This window comes from Pan troglodytes, chromosome 16 (genome assembly GCF_028858775.2).
Source record: "Pan troglodytes isolate AG18354 chromosome 16, NHGRI_mPanTro3-v2.0_pri, whole genome shotgun sequence".
Classification (NCBI taxonomy): domain Eukaryota; kingdom Metazoa; phylum Chordata; class Mammalia; order Primates; family Hominidae; genus Pan; species Pan troglodytes.
Window position 1 is genome coordinate 32,763,208 of NC_072414.2, and position 10,212 is coordinate 32,773,419.

A 10,212-nucleotide genomic window follows, 5' to 3' on the forward strand; every position below is an offset into this window, starting at 1 on the left:
TCATTTAAATAGGTGGTCAGGAAAAGCCTCTCTGAGCAGATGATATTTGAATGGAACCCTGAATTAGGTGTGGGAGATAGACAACTGCCCAGAGAAAGAATTTTCTAGCAGAAGGATTAGCAAGCATAAAGGCCCTGAAAATCAGGAATGTGTTAGGTGAGTTTGAAAAAAATCACAGGAGGCCCACTTCACACTTATTAGGATGGTTATTATCCAAAGAAAACAGACAATTTAAGTGTGGAAAGGATGTGGAGAAAATGGAACTCCTGTGTATTGCTGGTGGGAAGGTTAAATGGCACAGCCATTGTGGAAGCCGGTATGTCAGTTCCTCAAAACATTAAACGTAGAATTACCATATGATCTAGCAGTTCTCCTTCTGGGTATATACTCAAAAGAACTGTTTTTGTTTTTGTGACCCAATCTCACTCTGTCACCAAGGCTGGAGTGGAGTGGTTCAATTCACGCTTTGACCCCCTGGGCTAAAGCAATCCTCCCTCCTCAGCCTCCCGAGTAGAGTAGCTGGGACTACGGGTGTGCGCCACCACAATGAGCTAATTTTTTCTTTTTTTTCCTTTGTAGAGACAGGGTTTTGCCATGTTGCTCAGGCTGATCTCAAGCTCCTAGGCTCAAGCAATCCTCCTGCCTCAGTCTCCCAAAGTGCTGGGATTACAGCCATTATCCACCACTCTAGAACAAGAAATTAGAGTAGGGACTCTGCCAGGGATCGTAGCTCATGCCTGTAATCCTAGCACTTTGGGAAGCCAAAGCAGAAGGATAACTTCAGGCCAGGAGTTTGAGACCAGTCTGGGCAACATAGCAAAACCCCATCTCTACAAAAAATTTAAAAATCAGCTGGGAATGATGGTACATGCCTGTAGTCCTAGCTACTCAGGAGACTGAAGTGGGAGGATTGCTTGGGCCCAGGAGGTTGAGGCTGCAGTGAGCTGTGATCACACAATTTCACTCCAGCCTGGGCAACAGAGTGAGACCCTGTTTCAACAACCACAAAAAATTCATAAAGTAGGGACTCAAACAGATTTCTTTCTTTTTTTTTTTTTCGAGATGGAGTTTCGCTCTTATTGCCCAGGCTGGAGTGCAATGGCACAATCTTGGCTCACTGCAACCTCCGCCTCTGGGTTCAAGCGATTCTCCTGCCTCAGCCTCCCTAGCAGCTGGGATTACAGGCACCTGCCACCATGCCCAGCTAATTTTTGTATTTTAGTAGAGCCGGGATTTCACTATGTTGGCCAAGCTGGTCTTGAACTCCTGACCTTGGGTGATGCACCTGCCTCAGCCTCCCAAAGTGCTGGGATTGTGGCCGATCTCTTTTTTTTTTTTTTTTTTTTTTTTGAGACGGAGTCTTGCTCTATCGCCCAGGCTGGAGGGCAGTAGCACAATCTCAGCTCACTGCAACCTCCGCCTCCTGGGTTCAAGCAATTCTCCCGCCTCACCCCCCTGGGTAGGTGGGATTACAGGCACCCACCACCATGCCTGGCTAGTTTTTCTATTTTTAGTAGAGACAGGGTTTCATCATGTTGGCAAGGCTGGTCTTGAACTCCTGACTTCAGGCAATCCACCACTCTCGGCCTCCCAAAGTGCTGGGATTACAGGTATGAGCCACCACACCTGGCTCAAACAAATTTCTAACCCACATTCATACTAGCATTACTCACAATAGTCAAAAGCTGGAAACAACCAAAATATTCATCAACAGATGAATGGATAAACAAAATGTGGTATATACATAAAATGGAATATTATTCAACCTTAAAAAGAAACTCTGACACATGCTACAACATGGCTGAACCTTGAAAGCATGATGTTAATTAAGCGAAATAAGCCTGACACAAAAGGACAAATATTGCATGATTCCATTTATATGAGGTTCATAGAATAGTCAAATTCATATAGAGAAAGAAAGTAGAAGAGTGGTTCACAGGAGCTGGGGGGAGGAGGGAACAGGGAGTCACTGTTTGTTGAGTACAGAGTTTCAGATTCAAATGATGGAAAAGTTCTAGAGATGGATGGTGGTGATGGCTGCACAACAATGTAAATGTACTTAATGCCAGTGAATCCTTTAATCAAAAAGGATTAAAATGGTAAGCAGTAAATTTTGCGTTAAATACATTGTTTATCACAATGTTGTAGGAAATATCAGGAGGACTGATGTGGCTGGAGCACAATCAGCAAAGGGGAGAGTGGTGGCAGGGAACGTGCAGGACAGGCAGTAAGGGCTGCGTGGGCCAGGGGAAGGACTTCAGATTTCATGCTAAGACTGAGAGAAGCCACTGGGAGTTGTGACCAGAGGTGACAAAATCTGATTTACATTATAAAGGCTCACTCTGGCTGCTGTGTGAAGAGGATCAAGAACAGAAATAGGAAAAGGATTAGACGGTCACTGCAGTCACTCAGGTAATTCCTGAGATTACTTTGGAATCTCTCTTGAAGGTTTGCAAACAGCGTTAACTCACGACTTAATCCTTCATTCTGGCAGCCGTGGTGCCCCGCCTTGTGAGTGTGTGTGTAAGAATTTGGCGCTTGCTGGCCGGGTGCGGTGGCTCACGCCTGTAATCCCAGCACTTTGGGAGGCTGAAGCGGGTGGATCACGAGGTGAGGAGATAGAGACCATCCTGGCTAACACGGTGAAACCCCGTGTCTACTAAAAATACAAAAAAAATTAGCCATGGTGGTGTGGTGGCGGGCGCCTGTAGTCCCAGCTACTCGGGAGGCTGAGGCAGAATGGTGTGAACCCGGGAGGCAGAGCTTGCAGTGAGCCGAGATCGTGCCACTGCACTCCAGCCTGAGCGACAGAGCGAGACTCCATCTCAAAAAAAAAAAAAAAAAAAAAAAGAATTTGGTGCTCGCTGCTTCAGGCTCTAGCAGGAGACTGATCCTCTCCCTAGGAGCACTTCCACCCGAAACCCAGGTCCTCAACTTAAGGTTTTCCCACAAAAAAAAAAAAAAAAAACCACACCATGCCCTGCCTGTATCCTCTAGGGCTGGATGGGGAACAAGGAGAATGGCTGATTGTTAAATCCCCATGAAAGGTGGTGTTTAGCTCACTTCTGGCCTGCTAGGTTTGTTGTGATATGAGGGAAGAACATTTGCAGAAAGGCTAGTTCCGTGTACAGAAAGGCAGAGTTGAACTTGTCCCTAACTTGAACAGGGATGAGCAGATTTTTTTGTAAAGGGCCCGAGTTGAGAGTAAAAATTTTAGGGAGCTACATATGGTCTTTGTTGTATATTCTCCTTTGTTGTTTTGTGTTTGTTTCTGTTGCTGGATCATATTACTTCTATATTTAATTACCATATGAATCATATGGTAATTGTTGGGTCATATGGTAATTCCATGTTTAATTTTTTGAGGACTCACCATACCATCTTAACATTATCTGCACCACCAACAATGCACAGGGCTCCAATTTCTCTGCATCCTGACCAACATTTATTTCTCTCTCTCTCTTTTTACTTTTTATTTTTAGAGACAAGGTCTCGCTCTGTCATCCAGGCTGGAGTGCAGTGGCACAATCATAGCGCACTGTAGCCTGGAACTCCTGGGCTCAAGCAATCCTCCCACCTTAGCCTCTCCATGAGCCATCACACCAGGGTTTTTTGTTGTTGTTGTTGTTTTTGTCTTCATAATAGCTATCTTAATGGGTGTGAAGTGGTATCACAACATGTTTTTGTTTGTTTGTTTGTTTTTTGAGATGGAGTCTTGCTCCATCACCCAGGCTGGAGTGCAGTGGCACGATTTCGGCTCACTGCAACCTCCGCCTCCCGGGTTCCAGCAATTCTCCTGCCTCCTTGAGTACATGAGACTACAGGCACCTGCCACTACGCCCAGCTAATTTTTGTATTTTTAGTAGAGACGGGGTTTCCCCATGTTGGCCAGGCTGGTCTTGAACTACTGACCTCAGGTGATCCACCTGCCTCGACCTCCCAAAGTGCTGGGATTACAGGCGTGTGCCACCGCACCTGGCCTCAACATGGTTTTGATCTGCATTTACCTAATGACTAGTGAAGTTGAGCATCTTTTCATGTGCTTATTGACCATTTGTACATCTTCTTTGGGGAAATGTCTATTGAGATTGTCTTTTTTTTTTTTTTTTAATTTTTTTACAGACAGAGTTTCACTCTGTCACCCAGGCTGGAGCATGGTGGCGTGATCAGAGCTCACTGTAACTTCAAACTCCTGGCTTGCCCATTTTTTAACCGAGTTGTTTGTTTTTTTGGTTGTTGAGCTGTGTTTTTTTTTTCTACAATCATTTAAACATGTAGAAACCATTCTTAGCACATAAGCCATTAAAAAAAAGAAAAGGTCAGCTGGGCACGGTGGCTCACACCTGTAATCCCAGCACTTTGGTGGGAGGCCGAGGCGGGCGGATCACGAGGTCAGGAGTTCAAGACCAGCCAGGCCAAGATAGTGAAACCACATCTCCACTAAAAATATAAAAATTAGCCAGGCGTGGTGGCGGGTGCCTGTAATCTCGGCTACTCCGGAGACTGAAGCAGAGAATTGCTTGAACCTGGGAAGCAGAGGTTGTAGTGAGCCGAGATTGCGCCACCATGCTCCAGCCTGGGCGACGGCGAGACTCCGTCTCAAAAAAAAAAAAAGGTCATGGGCCATTTGGCCCCTCAAACTGTAGTTTGCCCTACTCCTTCATTTTACATTTGGGGAAAGTCAGGTCCTGAGAGACGCAGTGACTGCCCTTGGTCTCCTGATTCTCAAGTAAAGTCGTTGCAGTGGTCTCTTTAGCTACTACTTCATTCATTCAACAAATACTTATGGAGAACCTACTATGTGCCAGTCACCAGGTAAGGGGCTGCTACAGAAGAGCATGAATCAGATCTGGTCCTCAGAAGTAGGAGTGCAGAGGGGATTAAGGCATGAGACAAATAATCACACAGATAAATACATAATTGCAAACTGAAATAATTGCTAGAAAAAAGAAAAACCAGCTGCCATGAAACAGAATATAAGGCAAGGCTTCTCTGAGGATGCCATTTCGACTGAGTTCTGAAGGACAAGTAAAAGCAACTCAGATTAGCAGAAGGGGAGGAAGAGCATTCCTGGCAGAGGAAAATGTATGAATGAGCTAAGAAATTGTTGAGTATTGGCTGGGTGCGGTGGCTCACGCCTGTAATCCCAGCACTTTGGGAGGCCGAGGCGGGCGGATCACGAGGTCAGGAGATCAAGACCATCCTGTGAATGGTGAAACCCCGTCTCTACTAAAAATACAAAAAATTAGCTGGGCGTGGTGGCGGGCGCCTGTAGTCCCAGCTACTCAGGAGGCTGAGACGGGAGAATGACGTGAACCTGGGAGGCGGAGCTTGCAGCCACTGCACTCCAGCCTGGGTGACAGAGCGAGACTCCGTCTCAAAAAAAAAAAAAAAAAAAAAAAAGAAAAGAAATTCTATTGAGTATTTTATTAGAAGTGCTAAATAGGGTTTTCAGGGAGTAGCAAGATCATTCCATTTTCTGTGAGGAGAATTGGAGAGGCTCAATAGATCAGAATGGAATAGGCTGAAAGCAGAAAAAAGTTGGCAGGCTCCTCTAAACATTCAGCTGAGTGGATGGGGGCCTGGGCTGGAGCAGTAGTGGTGGAGATAGAGAGGGTGAACAGGTTTGGGGATTATTTGGGAGGCTGACTCATCAGGACCCGGTGATGTTCTAGATGGCAGGGGTGAGAGGATAGGGAGGTACTGAGAATGACTCCAGGTTCCTAGCTTGAATGGATGGATAGTGGTGCCATAAGATGGGGAAATCCAAGGAAGGAGCAGGTTTGGAGAATTGAAAGAGTTCAATTTTTTTTTTTTTTTTTTGAGACAGATTCTAGCTCCATCACCCAGGCTGGAGTGCAGTGGCTTGATCTCAGCTCACTGCAACCTCCGCCTCCCAGGTTCAAGCGATTCTCCTGCCTCAGCCTCCCAGTAGCTGGGACTACAGGCACGTGCCACCGCGTCTGGCTGATTTTTATATTTTTAGTAGAGATAGGATTTCACCCTGTTGGCCAGGCTGTCTAAAACTCCTGACCTCAGGTGATCTGCCTGCCTGGGCCTCTCGAAGTGCTGGGATTACAGACATGAGCCACTGCGCCTGGCCAATTTTTGGATGTAGTAAGATTTAGACCGCTGTGAAACATCCAAATGGAGGGATCAAACAGGCAGATAGACACACAGATTTGAGATTCAGAGAAGTAGTCTGAACACAAGTTAAATTTGGTGGTGGTGCTCATCACTACCACTGAACCGCGCTGGACAGGGCCAGGGAGCCTTAGTAGAAGGAGCAGAGGCCTGAGCTGGACATCAGGGCATCAGGGCATCAGGGTTCCAGTCCCAATTCTGCCACTAACCACCTTCTCCGAGCTGCAGTTTCGCCATCAGTAACACAGGGAGCTTGGCCTCCATTAGGGCTTCTTTGACTTTTGGATTAAAATTCCCTCCTCTGGCCGGGCGTGGTAGCTCATGCCTATAACCCAAACACTTTTCAGAGGCCAAGGCGGGAGGACTGCTTGAACCCAGGAGTTCAAGACCAACCTGGCCAACATGGTGGAACCCGATCTCTACAAAAATACAAAAATTAGCCAGGCATGGCGGTGCACACCTGTGGTCCCAGCTACTTTTGAGGCTGAGGTGGGAGGATTGCTTGAGCCCAGGAGGCAGAGTTTGCAGTGAGCAGTAATCATGCCACTGACTCCAGCATGGGTAACACAGAGAGACCCTGGGTCAAAAAAGAAAAGAAAAAAAAAGTCCTCCTCTCCTCCAGAATAAATACAAAAAAAAAAAAAAAAAAAAATCACGCATGATTTTCAGGGGTTCCTTCACCCAGTTCCTGGAGCCTTTCTGTAGAGGGCAAATTGAGAACTCCTAGGCTATTTGGACAACCAGTTTAGGAGTTCTTCCTTGTATACACTTTAAATATTTGTTTGTCCTCTAGGTTGCCCTATGGCAGCAACCTAGGTTGTCTATGACAGGTATTAAACCATGGTGCGGGGACACCAGGGCCTAGGTTTTTCTTGCTTTCTACCAAAAAGTGTGTTGCCATGAAGCTAGCCAGTGTATCCAAAGTGTAAATGGGAGTAAGTGCTAGAAAGGAGAATGGCTGCTATGAAAAGAAAAATAGGTAAGGCCTCTTTGAGGGTGCCACCTACTTATGCTCCAAAATAGACTGTACGTATTAATATATACATTTGCTTTCTTGGAATGCCCTGCCTCCATCTCCACATGTCCAAACTCTGCCCATTCTTCAAGGCCCCAAATACCTTCTCTCCTGCCTTTATTCCTTCTCTCAAACTAATAGCAATCTCAGCCTACACTGAACATCCACAGCACTTTGTACCCCTCTTAAGGAACTCACCATGTCTCCCTTGTATGCGTGAATCTTGCACCCCCTATTAAAGGCAGGAGCAGCACCTGTTACCCTTTATAGAGTGGCTTCACACATATCCCTTATCTCATCTGAGTTAGAACTGGATCCCAGCCACCACTGCCCAGCTCAGACCTTGGTCTCTTGCCTAGACACCAGCCCCACCTGACCCCCTAGTGGCAGCTCTTCCATTCCTCCCACCCCCACCCATTTTCATTATGCACCCTAGTGTTGAATTTTCTTTTCTTTTTTAAGAGAGGCAGGGTCTCACCCTGTCATCCAGGCTGGAATACAGTGGCAAAATCATAGCTCACTGAAACTTCCCAGGCTCAAGTGATCCTCCCACCTCAGCCTCCCATGTAGTGGGGACTACAGGTGCGTAACACCCTGCCCAGCTTTTTTTTATATATATATAGAGAGAGACAGGATCTCACTATGTTTCCCAGGCTGGTCTCAAACTCCTGGCCTCAAGCGTTCCTTCCACCTTGGCCTCCCAAAGTGCTGGGATTGCAGGTGTGAGCCATCACACTCAGTCAAATACTTTCTTTAAAATCCAATTATGGGCAGGGCACAGTGGCTCACGCCTGCAATCCCAGCACTCTGGGAGACCAGGCAGGAGGATAGCTTGAACCCAGGAGTTCGACACCAGCCTGGGCAATATAGCTGGACCCCATCTCTGGAAAAAAAAAAAATCAAAAACAAACACAAAACAAATTAGCCAGGCGTGATGATGCACACCTGCAGTCCCAACTACATGAGAGGCTGAGGTGGGATCACTTGAGCCCAGGAAGTCGAGGCTGCAGTGAGCTGTGATTGTGCCACTGCATTCCAGCCTGAATGACAGTGAGATCTTTTCTCAAAAAATAGACATTAAAAAAAAAAAATCTGATTATGTAACTTCTCTAATTAATAGAGAATGGCTTCCAACTGACTTCCTCAAGAGTTCTCAACTTCAGGGTTAGAAACTCTAGATTTCAGCTGGGCGCGGTGGCTCACGCCTGTAATCCCAGCACTTTGGGAGGCCAAGGCCGGCAGATCACTTGAGGTCAGAAGTTCAAGACCAGCCTGACCAACATGGTGAAACCCTGTCTCTGATAAAAACACAAAAATTAGCTGGGTGCGGTGGCACATGCCTGTAATCCCAGCTGCTCAGGAGGCTGAGGCAGGAGAATTCCCTGAACCCGGGGGGCAGAAGTTGCAGTGAGCCAAGATTGCACCACTGCACTCCAGCCTAGGCAAGAGAGTGAGACTCCGTCTCAAAAAAAACCCCTCCAGATTTCCCACTTGGATCTTTTGTGAAATGTCTCAAATAGTTTCTCACTATTAATAAAGTACTAATTAAATAATTTGCAGGCAGGGCATAGTGGCTCACACCTGTCATCCCAGCACTTTGGGAGGCCGAGGTGGGAAGATCATGAGGTCAGGAATCCAAGACTGGCCTGGCCAACACGGTGAGACCCCGTCTCTACTAAAAAATACAAAAATTAGCTGGGCGTGGTGGCGGGTGCCTGTAATCCTAGCTACTTGGGAGGCTGAGGCAGGAGAATCACTTGAAACAGGAAGGCGGAGGTTGCAGTGAGCCGAGATCATGCCACTGCACTCCAGCCTGGGCCAAAGAGCGATACTCTGTCTCAAAAAAAAAAAAAAAAAAAAAAAATTAGCCGGGCGTGGTGGTACATGCCTGTAGTCCCAGCTACTCCAGAGGCTGAGGCAGGAGAATCGCTTGAACCTGGGAGGCAGAAGTTGCAGTAAGCTGAGATTGCGCCACTGCACTCCAGCCTGCGTGACAGAGCGAGACTCCGTCTCAAAAAATAATAATAGGCCGGGCACGGTGGCTCAGGCTTGTAATCCCAGCACTTTGGGAGGCTGAGGTGGGCAGATCACGAGGTCAGGAGACCGAGACCACGGTGAAACCCCGTCTCTACTAAAAATAAAAATTATTAGCCGGGCATGGTGGCGGGCGCCTGTAGTCCCAGCTACTTGGAGAGGCTCAGGCAGGAGAATGGCGTGAACCCGAGAGGCGGAGGTTGCAGTAAGCCGAGATCGCGCCACTGCACTCCAGCCTGGGCGACAGAGCGAGACTCTGTCTCAAAAACAATAATAAAAAATAATAATAATAAAGAATTTAAAAAATAATAATTTGTAAACATAGAGCACTTAGAATACTATCCAGAAAAAAAAATACTGTCTAGGACATAGTAAGCATTATACAGGTGTTAGGAATTATTAATCCTAAAATATTGAAACACGAGAGAGGTGGAGCAGATGCTTTTGATGCTTCATAGACATCCCATGGCCATTTCTGATTTCAGCTGCGGCTGCAGGGGACAGATTTGTGCAGGTTGACAGCATTTCTCAAGGGCCCTCTGGGTCTCTCTGATTTTCTGCCCTAGAGCTTCCTCTTCTCAAAAGCTCACTCACCCCATGAGCAGGGCAGCCCAGAAGTACTGGGACATTAGTGGGCACTAATTTTTTTTCCTTTTTTTTTTTTTTTTTTGAGACAGTCTCGCTCTGTCGCCCAGACTGGAGTGCAGTGGTGCAATCTCAGCTCACTGCAACCTCCGCCTCCCGGGTTCCAGTGATTCTCCTGCCTCAGCCTCCCAAGTAGCTGGGACTACAGGTGCGTGCCACCACGCTCGGCTAATTTTTGTATTTTTAGTAGAGACGGGGTTTCAGCATATTGGTCAGGCTGGTCTCGAACTCCTGACCACATGATCCGCCCGCCTTGGCCTCCCAAAGTGCTGAGATTACAGGCGTGAGCCACCGCGCCCGGCCTAGTAGACACTAATTTTCTTTCTTTCTTTTTTTGAGAAAGAGTCTTGCTCTGTCGCCCAGGATGGAGTGCA

At 47.0% G+C, this 10,212-nt stretch overlaps 1 protein-coding gene across 1 annotated transcript in view; it reads right to left on the reverse strand.

Moving 5' to 3' along the window:
* Positions 1–10,212, reverse strand: part of DNAJC17 (DnaJ heat shock protein family (Hsp40) member C17) — a 41,272-nt gene that overhangs the window by 30,182 nt on the left and 878 nt on the right. The window lies entirely within an intron of this gene.